General features: G+C 40.2%; 1 protein-coding gene across 2 annotated transcripts in view; it reads right to left on the minus strand.

The window, feature by feature from the left end:
- PRKCB (protein kinase C beta) overlaps positions 1-20,054 on the minus strand; it is a 159,974-nt gene that overhangs the window by 71,471 nt on the left and 68,449 nt on the right. The gene's annotated exons all lie outside the window — the stretch shown is intronic.

The following is a 20,054-nucleotide window of genomic DNA, read 5'->3' on the forward strand; positions in this document are numbered from 1 at the left end:
GTACAGAAATTTTCATTCAGTTGGGTGATAGGAAGCAATAGCTGGTTGGTCAAAAACTGGGTGAGGAGAACAATTTCGTGTTCCAGGTTCCTCCTGCCAATGGTATGCAGTAACCTTCATAGGTGTTTCAGCTTTCTACTTTTCCACTTATCCAGTTAGTGTGTCCCATCTTTCATCCACTTTGTACAATGTACAAACTGTCCGGTGTCCCTGAATTGTCATCTTGTCCCATATTTTGATAAGTTAGTGTATTTATTGATATGATAATAGGTGATGCCGTGTATAAGGCAAAATCCAGCTTTCTGAGAGAGATGGCAACCTGTCGGTTCTGCTTCCAGGGGATCATGAGTGGAATAGGAAGTACAGATCTTAGGATTCCCTGCCAGCGGGGTTGTCAGGCTGCTGCCTCTCATTGAAAGCTTGATGTTGCCTTCTACACAAAGGCCAGCAACATCCTTCATCATATTGAGAGAGAGCGGTCACGGAGCTGCAATAACTATTTGCTGTCATGGGGCTATGATGAGGCTGGCAGAAGAACCAGCACAGTTATCATGGGGAAAAGACGGACTGGGGCTGATAATGAGAAAAGAGGGAGCGGAAATGGGGAGAAGCAGATTCCTGGTAATTGTGTCCCAGTAAAAGTACATTGATGTGTACACACACCAGATCATCATGAAGCATTTCTATTTTCCTATGGCAGCCAGCATATTCGGTGCTGACGGCTCATCTTTAGGGGCAGGTTCAATGAGGGGCTAATCTGCAGAAGGGGCCACTTGGGTGGTCAAATCTGACAAGGGCCTGGGGATTTTTTTTTTTTTTTTACCTTTTGAATAACTATTAGACACAAAATGTGCATTCATGATTCTAATAAAATAATACCCCTATTGCTTGCATATTTCATATAGTCCTTTCAAGCATCTGTGAGAGAAGTTGCCAGGACTGAATTGCAAGGCGCAAGTTCCATCATAATCCACTGACCTGGAATAAGCATGTTAGGACACCTAATATGCTCATGCTTGTTCCAAGTCACTGAATGGGAATTACATAAGAAAGAATTAGGATTACAGTCCTGCAAAATATCAGAAACAAGGAAGCAAAGGGCATATAAATTTACTCGGTGTAAGATGACCTTTCTGGTATTTCTGGTCTATTTACAAGCATTCAAAAAAGAGGAAAGGAGAAAGATGGTGCTCCAACTTGTGAATGGAAGAGGATCACTGCACTTATATGAAATAGTTGGAAATCCTATTCCAATATCACAGGCATTAATATGAAGTTGTGTCTATGAGAACCTTTACTCCTCTGGGAAGGCTTTCCACAAGATTTTGAAAAGGGTCTGTAGCATTGTGTACCCATTCAGCCAAAGGAAAAAAAAATAACACAAAAAATGACTTGTGACTTTGTCCTTCCAATTCATCCCAAAGGTATTCAAATAGGGTTGAGGTCAGGGCTCTGCACAAGCTCAGTGTACGATCTCGGAATGCTTCCATGCTGGGAAATATTTACCTTCAATACACATGCTTGGGATTTATGTCATTCTACCCAGATCAATCACGATTGCTGAAGATCCTGAACCCAGAAAAGGACCATGAGAAGGAGCAAAGGGAGTTTAGTTCCAATTTAGGTTCCTCTACAATAAACTCATCACAGTATGTCTATGTCTTTGGAGCTGACTTTGTGTACACAGGGCACAGTCATGCTGGAACATAAAAGGGCTTTCCCATTAATGTCGCCACAAGGTTGAAAGCACACAACTGTCCTAAAGCCGAACTACAACCAAAAACAAGATAACAATGAATTACCCATTCAAACGTAAACTAAAAAACCTGGTCACCCCCTGTGCTGCAATATTGCTTTTTGAAAGCCAGTATTTTACAGGCCTAACCCATGTCTGCATCACAAGACTGACCAACCAACTAACAGTACTCTATCCTCACAAGAAATCTTTATAACACCCAGCAATGTCACAATGGCATGCCTGGCCACCCCATAAACCATGCCTAGCCACCCCATAGGAAATACATGTTTTTTTTTTTATTTATGCTCCAAAAATGTGGTTACCTGAGGAAATGACTACATACAGATATCCTTTAGAACACCATAGTGCCCACTGTACAGGGAAAACCTAATATGCAATTATCAATGTAAAGATTCACAATAGGAGCAGCTCAATAATGTCAGCTTCTATACCCTATTTAAATTATTCACCATAACATTTCTGTTCCAAGCTTTGTACTGAACAACAGAGGTATGTCTGTATATAAAAATGAGGACAGCAATGCAGGTCAGTAGCAGAAGATATGGATGTGTCAGGACAGCCCCGCTGTGTTTGATTGTCTCGTTTGCCGGATTGTTACCGCTTTAGAGATACCATAAGAATGGTGCAACCTGCTGTCAAGATTAACCACCCTAATCCTTTTAAATTTATCCCAGCAGAGATCAGTGGTGCCTTGGCGGATATTGAGGCTGTTTAGCTTTTGTTACTAATCATGCAGGTCAGCTCGTGTGAGCCTTTGACTGCTGCAAATGTTAATTAAACATTTCTACACCTTAGTGGGATGCCCGAAAAACGGTTTTATTCTCTAGGGACATATATGGGCTCAACCAATTATACTGGGCCTTATATATAAAAAATCTGAAAGAATTTATGTTTGTGCTGACTCTGTTTCAATGCTATAGAAGTAACATATTAGCCAAAAAACAACCTCTCAAATGATCTATGTAGCCCCAGGCACTGTGGAGTAAATCATTCTTAAATTTTACAGGAGAAACATTTTTCCTTTGCTACATCGGGCTACTCGTCTCAGCTTGTTCTTTTTAACAGCAGCAATTCTGAAGCTCAGCCCCCTTTTCAATTAGTCTGCTTTCTCGATCTTCTCTTTCTACAGTTAAATACCACATGCTAATATGGCAATTTGTAAATTATGGCACCACCTCTTAAGTCGCCATTGCAGTAACCGCTAAATTTGAAAACAAAAACAAAAAAATTTGATTATTATATGTTTTCTATATCACTACAGGACACAATGAAACAGGGGTCAGTGGTTGAAACTATACAGTGCAGGCGTCTGATAAACCCAGAAGTGTGCCAGATAAAAAAAACATTTAAAGAACCATATTTCTTCAATACAGGGGTCCAGGTGTAGAAGAAGACGGATATCTAAGAATTCCAAAAATCTACGTTTTCTCTTTAAGTTTGAGCTTTCCATATTGGCCAACGCAACAGAAAATGTTCCACCAAAAATGCAAAAAAACCAAAAAACTTTTCTTACGGAGTTTAAACAGCGTTCAAAAAGAGGAACCAAGTTTTTCACTTCTCCTTAAACTTTCCTAAACTGAGAAAACAATGTATCTTTTTTTACATTTAGACACAACTTTGCCAACACTAAGTAGCAGCAGATAGTGGTGTAAAATGTGTGCAGGTCACAAAGTGCAAAAATATAATTGGTGGCACACAGCAATAACACCATGACATTGGATTTATACCTCCTGCAGAGCACAAAATAAATCCAACTAGCTTTTGATTTTTAAAAACCGGTCCTCTTTGATTTTAATCTCCTGCTTTTCTACTTGCCAGCGGTCACTATGTTTGAAAAGCCAAGCATGTCGCGGTTTGTCTCGTCTTTCTGAAACAGCTGTATGATTAAGCTGGAAGCAGATGGATTACGCAGATTCTTCAGATATTTCCCATACGTATTAACCAAAATAAATAAATCCACCCCCAGTCAAGGATCTATTTGCATGGAAAACATAAGGAGAAGGATTTGCAGTTGGCCACAGCTCACAGTTTCATTTGTTGAGTGGGTGCAATGAGATGTGAAGTCACTGCAAAGACACATTTATAAATGCACAAAATAATATCAGCAGCTCAGCACACATGTGATATACAGACATATACATACAGCTGTATTAATTAGAATGTATCTGTAAGTAGGCTCAGCCAGTCTTGTGATGCAGACTCCTCTGGCACACATTGGACCCCTGGATGAAGACTAGACAATTTCTTAAATCTGGCATCTCATGTTACTTCTGTACCCCCAGTCTGATCATCATACCCAGCGTATACTATAACGTTTGTGCACTTTTATGCCTACAACGGTCAAAATTTATTGGATGCCTCTCCAAAGTATTGAGTTCAATTGTTTCCAGTCAATCACAGTGTTAAACCCAGAAATTTTTTAAGTCGGGTGGGAAGAAATTGTAGTTGGGTGGCAGTCCCAGTAGTGTGACCCAACTCTTTCGTAACCACCCAAAAACAGCCAGCTGGTTACAGAAAAGTGCCAGGAGGTGCGCCCGTCTAAAAGGGGGAGAAGAGAACACTGACAAGTGTACAAGCTGCAGAACACAAAGATGTTTTTGCAAATTCAACTTTGTAGCAAAAGTCTATTTTCTGTTTCAGAAGCGCCATGCTATAAAGCCACATCCACCAGATCCATAAGGACAGGGCTTTCCTATGAAAGAATATGAGTGTCCTAAACATTGCCCAAAACTAAGCTTTTCTTAACACCTTTGTAATGAACTTCCGGAACTTCTTATCCAACATTATTACCTGACCTCAAAAATTTGTACTATTTTGGCTGAATGAGTGAAAGGTCCCGCTGACACTCCAAAATCATATGGAAAGGCAAAAGAGTAGAGGATATCATGCAAACCTATAAAAAAATGTTCAGGGACCCTAACACAATTCTGCCATCTTTCGAAGCATATTGTAGAAGTGCTTGTTGCAGCATTAGTTCCTGGTATCCGCAGATTCTGTGTGATAGAGAGATTTCCTGCCCAATGGTTGTTATAGTTTAGGCAGCAGGAGGATAGAAAACATCAGCACAGGACAACTTCTTGACTGGGTGGGTTCTTTCCACTAACATGGATCTTCACTCCCCTCCTAGATTTGTCATTATTGCTACAAATATAATGCTAGATAATGAGAAACAACATTCCCTCCACTCCTCCCTGGGAACTATTATTCTCCCCACCCTCCATTGGGCACTATAGACCTCCGGTCTCCTCTCTAAGCACTGCTACTCCTAGCTGGGCACTCCTTTCTGCCACTGCCACCAAAGTCTGACATTTTTAAGGCCTTTATTTTTGCCCCAGGAACAACACTGAACATTTCTATTTCCCACTGGCTCCAGGGAATTTTTCTGCAAAAAAAAAAAACTATCACTATAACATTGCAGACTGTAGGCACAGATTTTATTTACCGGCTCTCCTTTAGAAACTGCCCAATATTCAGGAGAAGGTCAGCAAAGGCAGCCAACAATTTCATCTCATGAGAGGTTTCATTTACCGTACAATGGGAAGTTGGAAAAAGACTCCGAATGGCTGGTTGAAAAGATTGGTAAATATATGTAGACCCTGCAAGCATCAGAAAGTGCTACCATTTAGTGAAACATTTTTTATTCAGAGGTCTGAAACATTAGAAATATTTTAGTTTAAAACTCCTAAAGATGTTTAAAGAGAATATAAATTTCCTTAAAATAAAATCCAGTTACTTTCATTTACTTTTAGAACCAATCCAAATAGTTCCACTTTTTCAGCAATTCCCATTTGTAATTCGGAAGAGCTCATCCCCAGCTGTTACCGCTCCCATCACATCTGCCGTCTTTGCATGTTTTGTACAATTAATTACACTCTTTTGTTGGGGGAACAAATTACAAGAGATGGTGGTTAGTCCGCAGCTTGCGACTCCCCCCGATACAAAGTCCAGCTCTGTGTCCCCATCCCACCTCCCATGAATGCGGCAGACAGGCGGCCCTGTTATCACCGAAACACAGGAGAGTACCAGGCACAATTCTCATTAGATTTGACTCAATTGAAAGCCCACAGTGCTGTCAGCTGCTGGATCTGTATAATCCTCTGCTCCAGAGCTGCTATTTTTATTCTCCCATGGCCTGCCAGTAATTACAAGGTTTGCAGCAGCCGAGGGAGTCCCGTCCAAGACCAAGTGACCTTGGTGACCTCTAGCAAATCACGAGGCGTTTGATACATAATAAAATAATGGACTGCATGGGCTTTCCTGGAACAAATCCCCAGAGCCATCATAACTAGGCTGCGAGAGGAATAGGTTTACTAAAGGTGGACTGCATTACGATATCTGCATCTAAACTGATCACAACCTCAATGTGACAAACATATGGTCAATATTTCTTTTTTTTTTATCACAGAAACACAAACTATAGATGAGGTCCCTTTGCTTTATACACATGTGAAAGAATTGAAACTTTGGGACAAGTAATTGGCCATATCACCGTAGCAAGGAATATTAATTAGGTAATGCACCTCATATGGCCAAACTTGCATGGCCACCACTCCAAATGCTTAAGTTTTGGAGTTTTCCAGTAAAAGGTACCATTAATAGAGCATACAAAGACAAGTCAGTGTTCTCCTTGGCCCCTTTAAGCCGGGTGCACCCGCCAGCACTTTTCAGTAACCACCCGGCTGTTTTGGGGTGGTCACTGAAGAGTTGGGTTACAATACAGGAGCTGCCACCCACCTACAATTCCTTCCCATCCGGCTTAAAAAAAAATTCTGGGTTTAACACTGCATGTAATACAAATCAAATCCTATGGCAGCATCTGGAAGATAATTTTACGCGTGCAAAGCCACCTCCATTTGGACACCACTTTATGATTTTGGTGTAAAGGAATCTAAATGGCCCACACAACTCCACTAAACACTGTTGGAGGGCCTGCTAAGCCAGGTATTTTCATCCAACATCAGTACTGGATGTTTTTTTTTTTGGATAAATGGGCAAATTTGCCTTCAGACACACTTCCAAATGTTGCCTTCTCAGAAGAGTGGAGTTTGTTCTAGCAGAAGGGGTGGAGACTAATGTAATAATGCCCAAAATTTTCTAAAGGGATGTCCAATGGGTCCATACAGGGGTGATGGTTAGGAGTCTACAAATATCTGGCCATATTGTGTAAATATGCTTTCACTAACCCATAAATCCTGTACGCCCCATGCTTTAAGCAAGCAACCAAGTGATATAAAGGTGCAGTAGGGTAAAAACAAGTCTAAGTTCTCCCCACAGGGCAGACAGACAACAAATAAATTTGGGTGCCTGGTTTGGTGTTTAGCTATTTTGCCCATAAGCACTCCTTCCGAACACAAAAGCATCAAACGATAATACCAGACTTCTACCATAGGAAATAATGGCAATGTCTTTAGTGAGATCAAAATTTTTTATTAATAAAAAAAAAGGACAATATGTTTGTTTTGGTCCTGGGTCCTGGATGCCAAACACGTCATAAGCACTGCCTAGGTAAGCACCTAGCTGTTTTCTTGGTTTTATCTCCTAACACCCAATTCTGCAAGCCAAAGCAATTAGGACTACTAACAAATGAAAGTAGATAAAAGAAGAAGCAAAGAAAGCAGAAGAGGAAGAGAAATAGAAGAGAGAAGTCCAGCAGTGTCTTGATAAGAGTTGACATGACACCTACTGTGAATATATTACATAAAGCTTGCCTGCTTTTTAGCATTCAGATGGAGAGGGCATTTGTCTGTACTCATTTGGTATTTTGTAAGCAATTCAGCAGGCCTGTCCTTGTACAATTTATTACTTCAGACTCTTTAACTAAATATTCTTCCAACTTTGTAGCCGAATTAACTCTTCATGGGAATATCCTAGGAATGGAACATTACAAACAACAAAGCTAAGGGATATATGTAATCATCAAAAGAAATTATAAAAATACTTTTTTTATTTAAAAAGTCACCTGGAACTCAAAAACACTTTGTATGTAGAAAAAAATGTAGAAAAAAGAACAACATTTTGTAGAGGCTCTATATGATGCATCTGGAAATACACAATTATATACATGGTTTTTAATGCCATTCTGCCTACAGCCATGGACCGAAATGCATGTATATTATTATTATTATTAATAATAATAATAAACAGGATTTATAAAATACCAACATATTACGCAGCGCTGTACATTAAATAGGGGTTGCAAATCACAGATGAATACAGACAGTGACACAGTAGGAGTAGAGGACCCTGCCCCGAAGAGCTTACAATCTAGGAGGTGGGGGAAGTAATACACAATAGGAGGGCAGATATGTTGTGGTGGGAAGTAGTGAGGGTTTAGAGACAAAAGAAGTTTGTTGGGTAGGCAAGTTTGAAAAAATAGGTATTGAGTTCTCTTTTAAATGAGCAGAAAGTAGGAGCAAGCTGAATAGGACAAGAGAGACCATTTCAGAGAGTTGGGGCAGCTCTAGAAAAGTCTTGGAGCCGTGTGTGTGATGAGGTTATGAGTGAGGAAATCATTAGTAGGTCATCAGAAGATGGAAGAGAGCGGCTGGGGGAGTATTTTTTTTACCAGGTCAGAAATGTAAGTGGGACAAGAACTGTGGAGGGATTTGAAGGCAAAGCACAGGAGCTTGATATTGATTCTAAGGTGAAATGGAAGCCAATGAAGAGGCAAAGAAATGCAGCAAAAAAGGAGCGGTGGGAAGGATGGATGAGTCTGGCTGCAGCGTTCATAATAGATTGTAGAGAAGAGAGTGGAGTTAGTGAGATACAAAAAAAAAGAGGAGGTTACAGTAGTCCAGAAGAGAGATGATGATAGTGTTGTGGTCCCTGGGGACAGGTAGGAGCGATGGATGATTTTGGAGATGTTGCGTAGGTGAAAGTGACAGGACCTGGAAATGTTCTGAAAATGGGGGTTAAATAAGAGGGCAGAATTAAAGGTGACACCAAGACAAGGTGCCTGAGGGGAGGGGCCAAAAACAGTGTTAGTAACAGTTAGATATATGTCAGGGGGAGATTTGGAATTTTAGGGGGGGATGATGATGAGTTCTGTTTTATCCAGGTTGAGTTTCAGGAATCGGTCAGACATCCATGATGAGATGGCTGACAGGCAGCATGAGACCTTGTCCAGGACTGAGGGAGACAGGTCAGGGGTAGACAGAAAGATTTGAGTGTCATCAGCATACAGATGGTACTGTAAGCCAAAGGAGGATACGAGACTACCGAGAGAGGAGGTGTACAGAGAAAAGAGGACCGGTCCAAGGACTGACCCTTGGGGAACACCAACAGGGAGGAGAGTGGGTGAGGAGGAATTACCATTGAAAGAAACTTGAAAGGAGAGAGATAGGAAGCAAACCAAGAGAGAGCAGTGTCACTGATACCAATGGAGCTCATGATTTGTATTAGAAGGGGCTGATCAACAGTGTCAGAGAAAAGATCAAGGAGAAGGAGCAGGGAAAAGTTGCCTTGAGACTTAGCTCTGATGAGGTCATTGGCCACTTTAGTAAGGGCTGTTTCAGTGGAAGGACGCTAGCTAGAAGGTAAGGAGGGGTCTAGTGAGGGTTTCTTCAGGATAGGGAAAAATATGGCAGGTTTGAAAGCGGATGTTCAATTTTGTCCCAATACCTATTTTAATTCTCTGGATTCTCATTGCACTAATTTGGCACCTGAAATTTGGGCCCGTGACCTTGCCTGTTGTTTAAATAGAAGTGCTTTCGGCCCTGAATATGGATGGACTGATGCGAGTAACTAGGAATTTGGGATATCAGTTGAATCTGAGTAGGGGAAGGGGTGGCAAAGCAATAAATATCAATGTGCACTCAGCTGGAACGAAGAGAAAGTGAACAGATAAATCTATGGGGAGATTTCAGTTGGTGCAATAAATTAATCAATGGGAGTTGTATCATACACAATCAGATGAAGATTGCAGGGGAAAACAATTGGATACACATGAATGAAATTTTGTAGGGATATGTAATCAGACCTGTGTCGGTTTCATGACAGAATATATAGGAAAACACACTGTTCTCATTTCACACAGATGGCTGATAAAGGGTTACTCTAACTGGGTACAGATGAGGATGTTCCAATAGAATGCCCGTTGAGAGGAGCTGCAAATTCGGCTGTGCTGCAGCCTTAAAAGCTCCTTAGTGCTTAAACACTTCTAAGAGGCTTGCAAGCTCATAGAGCACATTAAGTATGAATGGCACCAGATTTCTTTGCACCAGTGTGTTCCCGAATCATCCAACTGCTGAACGGCTCTGCCGGCCTAAGTCACGGGAGCTGGGCTCAAAACACCATGCACCATCTGTGGGACTCTGCTAAAATAGTCACAGAATTGTCACAATGGTATTAAAGAGAATCTGTAGCTTTTAAAATATTTTATGTTTCATGCCTGCATTATACAGCCTTAAAATGCTCATTTATACAAAAAAAGGGTTATTTTCACAGCCAGTTGAGAGATGGATCAATGATGTCCATTTCAGAAGACCTAACTACACACAACTCATCCTAACTAGATATATTCCCCATTACAAAATTCTCATCTCACCACTACAAACCCAAACAACATTACCTGGCCACGTGCCTTAAACTGGGTCTGGGTAAATAATTAAAAAAATTACAAAATGGCTGAAATACTAAACTTCAAAAAATGTTACTACTCAAATTAAATTTTTTTGCTTATTTAATCTTGGCTAAATAAAAAAAGTTTTCAAAGATCAGATCGGCTGAGCCTTCTGTGCAACAGAGATCATTTAACTAAAGGTTTAGGCTCTTGCAGGAAGCACTAAAAGAAGCCTGGCGCTGCATTTTCCTATCCACCCATTCATCCCACAAAGATGTTAACATTGCAAAATACAGCAGGTCTGCTTCAAATCAGGAAACAAAGGAACAAAACAGAGCCGTGTCCACTTTTCTCCAAATCTCTTGTTCCGCACATTTCTTTAAGGTCAATGAAAATATTAAACTATTGGTCATTCCAAAAGTCGGGCAATTGGCATTTTCAGAACAAGGACATGGCATTCTTTGATGGTTCACAAAACACGGGTGAAGATTGGTTAGAAAATTGTACATATTTAGCTGCACACAGTAAAGAACAATGAAGAAAATTAGCATAATTGTTTAATGACCAAAACCCTCTGCAGTGTTCTCCCCAGCCCCTCCTAGCCAGGTGTACTACCCGACTGATTTCCTCCTTCCCTGCTACTAATTCCATCTTCGCATTTTTTGTCAATTCCCAACTGTCAAAATAACAGTCAGCAGTTGCTATGTAAATGCAGCAGCTGTCAAAAAACAGACTTTGACACAAAGGTGTTTTCTTTCTGTTTCTATGTATCTCTCTCTAGTTTACACTAATTATCTCTAATTAACTACACCATCTATCCTCTGATTGTTTTCCTGATGATTTTTTCTATCAATTTTTTTTTTACAAAACAGAATGCCATTATTTCCTGTGCATATATATATATATATATATATATATATATATGATACTCTGTTCTCTAGGTAATGGTAAAGTTATTTCTAAATAACCAGGCCAATATAGGAAAAGTAAAACGCTCCTCTCTGGTTTATTGGTGGTATATACAAGCGTGGCCTAATCCCAAGGGGCTAGAAAAGTGGTGTTTTTTTATTGTTGGTTCGGGCTCCTTCCATGCCTAGTAGTGTAACAAACAAGTAATCACAGCAACTGGAGAGAAGTGATGCGATGTGCTAGAGCAAATGGCCCAGAATGTTAAACGGCTAAACAGTGCAGGACATTGAGGAGTGCTTTTGAAATCCTAGCCCTCTGATAATAAGACTAGTCACTGTGTGTGAGGATACATTTGAGTTCTGCATACAAGGGCTTCTTTCAGCAAAGCTGAAAAGTCATCATAGTGAAAATGTTAAATGGGGATCAGAGCACTATTATCTAGTTAGGTAAAAGGTGAAAAAATATTTATAAGAATATTGACCAAAAGCTAATACTTCCCTTTCCAACAGCACATGTATACTGTACTCTGTTCAATGCCCAGATTGGCTTCTAAGATATAGCTAGAAAGATAGCATGGACATTCTGATGTGAAGAAACATAGGACTCCCTCCCTTACCTCTGATGTGTCACTGGTGTATGGGCAGCATGGTGGCTCAGTGATTAGCACTCTTTGCAGCACTAGGTCCCAGGTTCGAATCTCGGCCAGGACACTATCTGCATGGAGTTTGCAAGTTCTCCCTGTGTTTCCTCCCACATTCCAAAAACATGCAGTTAGGTTAGTTGGCTTCACCCCCAAAATTGACCTTAGACTATATTAAAGACATATGACAGAGGTAGGAACATTGCATTGTGAGATTCTATCAGGGACAGATAATTACATGACTATGGACATGTAAAATGCTGCATAATATGTTGCCGCTATATAAATACAGTGTAATAATAGTAATAATAATAATATTGGTGATTGTTTCAACCCACCGTTAGTTTGTGCACTCGGGGAGACAGTGCCCAGCCCTAAGTACGCCCCCAAAAGGCTTTGCAAGGGGTACAGTAGGCATAATAACAAGTCTGCTGCCTTGTCCTACTTGGCAAATCACAGGTTTGCTTCAGTAATGGAATTTTAGACACCTCCCTCACGTAGCACCAGATAATTAAATTCCTGAAAAGGCAGAGGTAGACACGGGTAGAAATGGATATGCCATGTGAAGAAATGTTCTAGGATATTTACAATTGGCCACAATTTCCCTGTGAATTTGGAGAGCACAGAACAGAGATTATGTAAAACAGGCTTCATGATGGAGCAGAGCTTTAAGCCCTAGTGGAGTAGCGTGCCTGTGAATGCATAATCTGACGTATGTGGAACAACTTTGTGTTAATGAGACACATTACTAAGTAACGAGAAGTGTAACCTTCCTATCTTCCATTCTGCACTCTTCTATTTTTACTGTCGGAGCAGAGTCTGCATTTTTCCGATTCTTCACTCTCGCAATAAGTACGTTTCCATGGTAAGTGATTCCAGCTCTGGAAGAAAGAAGCCAGCACGTGTCGCTGGGGGATTTCACAGAACAACAGGACCTCTAACACTATGGATCGTTGTATTGTCTCTATAATAGCATAATACATATATGGTTTTATTTATAGAACTGCACAATACCAACAGCTGAGGAGGATTATTCAGGGAAGGCAATGTGCAGAGAGAGCTTAAAACTGCTTAAAACTGGGGTAGATGGAATAAAACTGAACCCCAGGCATAAGGATGGATTCACAGTTTTAATAATTCTATGGTATACAGTCCTTTATTCAGGGTAACTTTGCCAGACAGCACAGACAGGTAATGGATCTCCACTGTAGCCTCAGCTTGGTCCAGGACACATTCCTAGCTTACCAATTAGATGGAAAAAATGGTAAAAATTGGTACGTTTGGCCAAAAAAAGTAGAGAAAAGTCAATAGGATTTCCATCAATAATAATGGAAAAAAAGAGAACCTTTGGCTATGCTCATTTATGACGCTAAAAAGCAAACATAAAATTATCCCCAAATTCTGCTTTTCACTGGAGTGATAGCATGGACATGTTATTCCACATATCGGGACAGCGGAGAAGCAGCAAACCACACTGGGCAACGCGAAGCACAAACTTACTAATATACAAATTCATAGCATGCAGCAATTCGTTTTCAAAATGTAGAAGTTATGGATGCAAACACAGACATATATATATATATATATATATATATATATATATATATATATATATATTTATATATATATGATGTGGTCATGTTGGAGAATTTTGTAAAAGAAGGAGCTTTATAGCTGCAGCTCTACGGTGTTGAATCTTCCCCTGTTTGACCAACTCCAGGGGTACTGCTGCTACCCAACATTTCTGAATGCATTTGATAGTGAATCCTCTTGTTGGGCACCTTGATTTCCCCTACATTCACCCCTTGTAAAAGGTACTTTACAGTTGCAGAATTGGAAGTAATGTGTTGAAACTTCCCTCGCTTGGACAGCTAGCTCCGGGGTAATGCTGCTTTTCCAAAGTTCTGGATGCACTGCTTGATGAGCCACCTTGATTTCCCCCTACAATCATCCCCTATTAAAGGTACTTCATAACTGCAGATCCAAGGGCAATGTGCTGAAACTTTCTTCACCTGAACAACTCCACAGTACCACTGTTAAGCAAAATTTCTGGATGCGATGGTTGGTGCATCCCTTGGTTGGACACCTTGATTCCTCCTACATTAGCTCCCTGTAGAAAATACATTATAGTGGAGAAAATGTGTTGAAACTTCCTTCAATAAACAGCTCCAGGGTATTGCTGATAGCCAACATTTCTGGATGCAATTATGGTGCATCCCTAGTTGTTGTGAGACTTGATTCCCTCTACATTCAGTGATTTTTAGATGCAGCTCAGGCGGCAATGTGCTAAAACTATCATTGCATGGACGGCTCTGAGGTACTGCTGCTATTCGACATGTCTGGATGCTTTGTATAGTCAATGCTCCAGTTAGGCACCTTGGTTCCCCTTATGTTAGAAATGTGTCATGTAGTGATATGGGGCTCAGTAGTAAAAAAAATAAAAGTGAAAACTTGGGCAGACTATATAAAGAAAAGGGAAGAAAAGTAAAGAAAACCAATTTACATGAGAAAGACATAATCCTAAAGAGAAAGATAAAAAGACATAATCCTACTGCAAAGTCCTTGGAGAAAGCAGTAATGTCACGGGGGTTGGAACTGTGGTGGGGTAAGGGAACCTGAACCCACTTCTCTATCCCCCAATATATACCTAGCCCCAGTTTCATTGTTCCTAAGTGTCAGCTTGAAGGATGAGGGTACCAAGCAAAAATTTTGGTGTAGCAAATAGTCATCGAATATTGGAAGCCTTAAATTTTGAAGCTGCAGAGTGCTAAAAATGTAAACCTGTAAATCCTGTAAATGTGTGTCTGCTATTTAATGCTTAGTCCAGTTTATCCTTCTTTGAGAACAGATCTGCTTTAAAATGTAGCGCTCCCCTATTCACTTTGGCAACACTAGCATACACAAAGGTATCAGTTTGCTCTTGAGAAATTTCGAGACTTGAATCAAGTTTCAAAATGTCATAAGAGCAATTAATTTTCCATTAGTTCTTTATTGCATTGAACTCTTGTCTGGGTGGGTTACTCTTCACGAGTGCTTGTTATCTGGCCAAAAACAGGCCAATGACATCAGAGAGATCGGAAACATTGCCAAATATTAGAAGCTTATGTAGACGTAGGTCTATCGGGGAAACCCTCCACGCCACTCTTCTGTCAGGAGATGTGATTACCTCTTCAGTTACACAAGGTTTGCTCTCTCGCTGTAATCCAAGTGCCGTTTTATCTCACAACACTTATCGTGTTCCATCTTCAGAGGCCCCTGGTGTCAGCTTGTTTAACTGCAGGTCTCCATTAAATAAATGACCTTACAGCTTGATTTCACAGATTAAAGGGGACACTGCAAGTCATTTAACAGTGGTTTAAAGAATTAAATGTCTGCATCACAACGAGCCAATATATCACCATCAAGTCAAGAATACAAGACTCATTTCTGAATTTATGTGAGAACCGGGTTAATGTAACAAGCTTGGAGTGACAATGATGTGTAAATTCTATAGCAACCAGATTTCAGGCTTCATCAATTTACAGAAATTGATTTGATTAACGAAAAGTGATCTGTTCTTATCCCCAAAAAATGGAATTGTGGCTGGATAACAGGGAAATGGCCAATAAGATTTCTATCCTCAACCAGATTAAAAGAGAAAACCTTTGGCTGTGCCAATTTATGACCCTGGAAATCAAACGTTAAAGTTGTCCCCATTTCTGAGAAAATGTTATTCCTTATTCCAAGTATAGGGACAATGCACTATGAATGTAAAGCAGTAAACCACATCTAATAAAGCTAAATATAAGCTTACTAAACATATAAATTCATAGAATTCACCAACACTTTTTTTCAGAACATACAATGACTTTCGCGAAATGCAAATACTGACTTTATGTTATGAAACGCTGGCGATTCCATGCTGTGCGCCACCACAGTATCCCAGACTGCCTATTTTGTCCAGCAATGTCACTTGCAGCAGCAAGGAAAACAAAGAAATAGCAGTCCCTACTTCACTTTACCCGTGCAGCCTGCTGTATTTTATCGGCATCCCTCGCACACACTCTGGGGCTGTGCATAGCAAAGGAGGTATTTAGAGGCAGATTAGTTCCTGGCTCTATCTTGCGCTGCCTTTGGCTGCTGGGACTTTATAGCCTCTCTGCTCCCAATAACCAGTGCCTGTTGTAGCATTAAGCTAGGCTAACTTGCTGCTGGTGTGTGGAGTCTTCTGATTTACTGTTCCTGACCTTGCCTGTGAGTTTTTGCTGCCTGGACTGACCTGTGACCCCGACTCTGCTCGTGTCTTGCCCTTTGTACCTCGTCTGGTGGATGGATTACCTGTGTATGACCTCTGACTCTGTATTCTCGACTCGTCTCTGTAGGAATCTTGGTACTGTTTATCTGCGGGCTCCTGGTCCTCTGCCAGCCCTTCCCCAGACCCCATCCCTTGCGCATCAAGTCCTGGGGGCAACCAGTCTCCCGAGGCTGAGCGGGGGCTTTTCATAGGTGAGGACATTAGATTGGAGGACTGGTGTCTGGTGAGTTCTGTTATTGGACCAGGGCCTTACACTTTATATAAGCTATACTGTTTTGAATGGACATTTACACAATGCTGACTGCTAACATATAATGAGTTGTTAACAAACAGCCCTAGACTAAGATATTTTCTAGATCTGTAGGACAACAAATCTTATGCCCCTATGCCCAAAATACAAAATTTATTAATTGACATTAGTGCTACATACACCAATATCAGCATTCCAAAAAATTACAAAGTGCTGAGATTAATTACAAAGCACTGAATTCTTTAACGCCAAAACTACTTACTGGGACAAACACTAAAAAATTGTTAAAGGCTTTCTTTGTGTCTCAGAGCATTGCATTATGCATCAGACCTTTAGAAGAACACTGAGTACAATTGCAGAACGTCTTATTTTTAGCTAAACTGGGCACATTGCAAATCAAATTTTTTTATTTTTTTTGCAATTGTCTTGCTCTCAGCCCAGCACTCCTGCTATGAAAGGACCCTTACCTTGCAAGAGCACTGTCCATGAAACTTTTTTGTTTTTTTTGGACAGACAAGCCTCAGATAAGGGGTACAAAAGTGGGCTTGGGGGTGGAAAAAGTCATTCAGTTGGCCACAGGACTGTTGGATAGTGATTTAGGAAGGTCTACATTCAATCACCATTACCTCTAATCTTGGTATTTTTTATGCTCCTTTTCAAAACAAAAACATTCCAAGAAGTGGTCTGGTTTCAAGAAATATTATCCATCAGGTAAATGAAAAGGATGTGGCTTTTCCTTGGATCCACTAGAGGGAGCAAAGAACATTTCTTTATTAAAGCCTGCAGGAGCACAGAAGAGAAGATTCAATCAAAGGCTTTAAATCTGACTCCAGCCTCCACTGAGATCATTTAGATGAATTAGATCATCTAAAAAATTCAACAGCTTTTAAACGTTTATTAATAAAACCTTCCAGCGTCCTGTCTCTTAGGCCGGATATCGATGTAACGGGTGCAACACCTTAAGCTCTACTGCATCTGTCAAATGTTCAGTATGGTACAGAGCATGCCAGAAGACAATGACCATTGTCCTAGCATAGTCAAACTGTACTGTGGGCTCCGGGTCGACTGCCGGCCTATCTCCAGACACCATCCCTTGCGCACCAAGTTCTGGGGGCAACCGAGTGCTGGGAGATGCAACCAGTCTCCCGAGGCTGAGCGGGGGCCGCTATAGGCGAAGCCTGCGGCTGTGGATTGGGGGACTGGTGTTTGGGGAATACTGATACTGACCTGGGCCTTACACTCCAGTCTTGAATAGTTTTAATAAATTTGGGAAGAAAAGGAGTCTTTCAAGAGTTTCCAGAAGTAAAAAATAAATTGCGTGTACTTGGAGGGTTTGCAGCAAAAACTAAAAAGATTCAAAACGTTTATCCAAAATAGGGAAATGACTTTTCCGCTCGAGTGGACCTTCCAATAAAATGTTGTCTCACCTACACTTAGTAGAGGAAAAGGGTACCCTTAACTGGGAAAGTTGAAATTATACTTACTTTTCTCCCCAGCTTCCACCCACAGAGTCCAGGCGAGGACAACGTCACCAACCTTCCAGAAAGATTCATATGGAACAGCACAATGGACTAGAGTGTGTTGCTGAAACATTTCTCCTGCTGTGCCTTCCAGGTTGGAAGGAAGAACAGTGGCATCCAGAGATAAAATGAATTCCAGCTCATCTTGGTGGAGAGAAGAAAAGAGGTCTTTGACAGCTGCCTAGCAAACAGAAACACACTACTGCACTACAGAAACAAATTAACAGCTAAAAAGCTTTTCTTCTCTTCACAAAGATGAGTGGGAATTACCAAATTAATGTCCATAATATTTCCTGGATATTTAACTAAAAATAAAAAGTAATTAGAGAGCACACCTCTGTTTTCTACACACCACTATCTCAAACAGTGTTCATCAATTTATTAAGCGTCTCTAAACAATCCCCTGAGGAAGCGAAACGCTCCAGAATCGGTGACTGCGATACTATTTTTGATCACGAATTAAGAAACCAAAGTAATTTAGTTATCATCATTCACATTACAACTGGTATTGTTCTTGAGAATGTTAAAAGCTTATGTATGTATTTCTTGATATATATTCTTTATCTGAGTCAACTTAAATTGCAAGCCTTAAAAGCCCTCTCTGAATCTATCCTTTCTTGTAATTATAAATGGATGATTGATTAGGGCTGGCTTAAAACCAAAACTATTAGAGAAGAGTTTGCCTCTATACCCTTCCTTTTCCCTGACTAGTAGAAAGCTCAGCTTAATTATATCATGTAGTCTTTCTTCAAGTTTTCCCCCCATCCTAGCTGCCAGCAGTAAACATTAACAATGCTACCAATCACTTATAGCAAAAATCTAACCCCCCAATCCCTAAAAGAGGGCACATACAGCATGAAGACCCTAGGCAGCCAGGATGTCAATGCTTACTAATCATAATGGTAAAATGTAACTCTTTTTATTGTTTTAACACAATATATATGTTTTATACATTTTTATATTGCCATTTTAATAACCAAAGCCCTAAAAATGTCCAACACACGCACAAAAAAATCAAGCTTTCGGTTTTCATTTACACTCTGATACAGTGGACAATGTCAAAAATTTAACAGGTGTATGCCATCTTTTTTTTTTTAAATACACAATTATTCCTGAAGGAATGTCTGGATTAAAGATTAAAAGATTTTACTGCATTGCAATGACAATCCCCAGCCTGCAGGAAGACACCGCACAGATAACAACTGTCCTGCTTCTTACATTTGTTAATGCTTTTGAACTTTCTGTCATCTGATAAAAAGTTATAAGAAAAATGGATTTCTACTGTGTGCTGTGTGAGTTGGAGAATGTCATCCTAGGCCTCCCCGTATGAACTCTGGAAGGGTACGTGAAGGAGTTTTATTTTCAGAAAGATCAGGATATAAAAGTACTGAATGTGACATCCCAATAGATAAAATGTTCAGTCATCTATCTAAATTCAAGGGGGTATATGCAAGGGAGAGAAGCCCACCGCAGGGCAATACACGAAGAACTCAATGATCTCTACTTAAATGGAACCTGGAAGAAGAAATTATGGAAGCTGCTTCTGCAGAATTTTTAAGTACAGCCTTTGGGGCTGTCATCCTGATCCTGCACTCACCGGCTAATAAGTCAAAAAGTGATTGAAAGCATTGAGCTAATGAAGTCTGAGAAGCCTAAACTTCTACTTCGTGTCAGGGAAACATTAGGAAAAGGAGACAAGATTAGGTGTCAGTTAATACTGAATAGCCGAACCCAGCATAATATACAAAGATATAGGTAAAACTAAATTTACATGTAAATATTAACTTTTCCTGCAAAACATGGTCCGCATCCTCCTGCTGTAAAATGAACTCGAGCCCACATCATTTACACTAGAGTCCTCATTCATCAATGTATAAATAAGCATTGGGGATAAACAATTTTCACAATTCACACTACTGGCACAGGGTTTGTCTAGGAGTTTCTAAGAAACCTAAGCCTGGCCTTGGAGTCTTTGTTGCAATTTTTAAGTTTTGAAAAGGAATATTTTTACAATAAAAACAGAAAAAAGTTAGGGGTAGTTTGTATTAAAGATCTTCTACATGTAGTAGTAATCTGTGAATTACAAAGCAATTTTTCACGAGAAGCTACATTTAGGTTGTCC

Source organism: Pyxicephalus adspersus, chromosome 7 (assembly GCF_032062135.1).
Source record: "Pyxicephalus adspersus chromosome 7, UCB_Pads_2.0, whole genome shotgun sequence".
In the NCBI taxonomy this organism is placed as follows: Eukaryota; Metazoa; Chordata; class Amphibia; order Anura; family Pyxicephalidae; genus Pyxicephalus; species Pyxicephalus adspersus.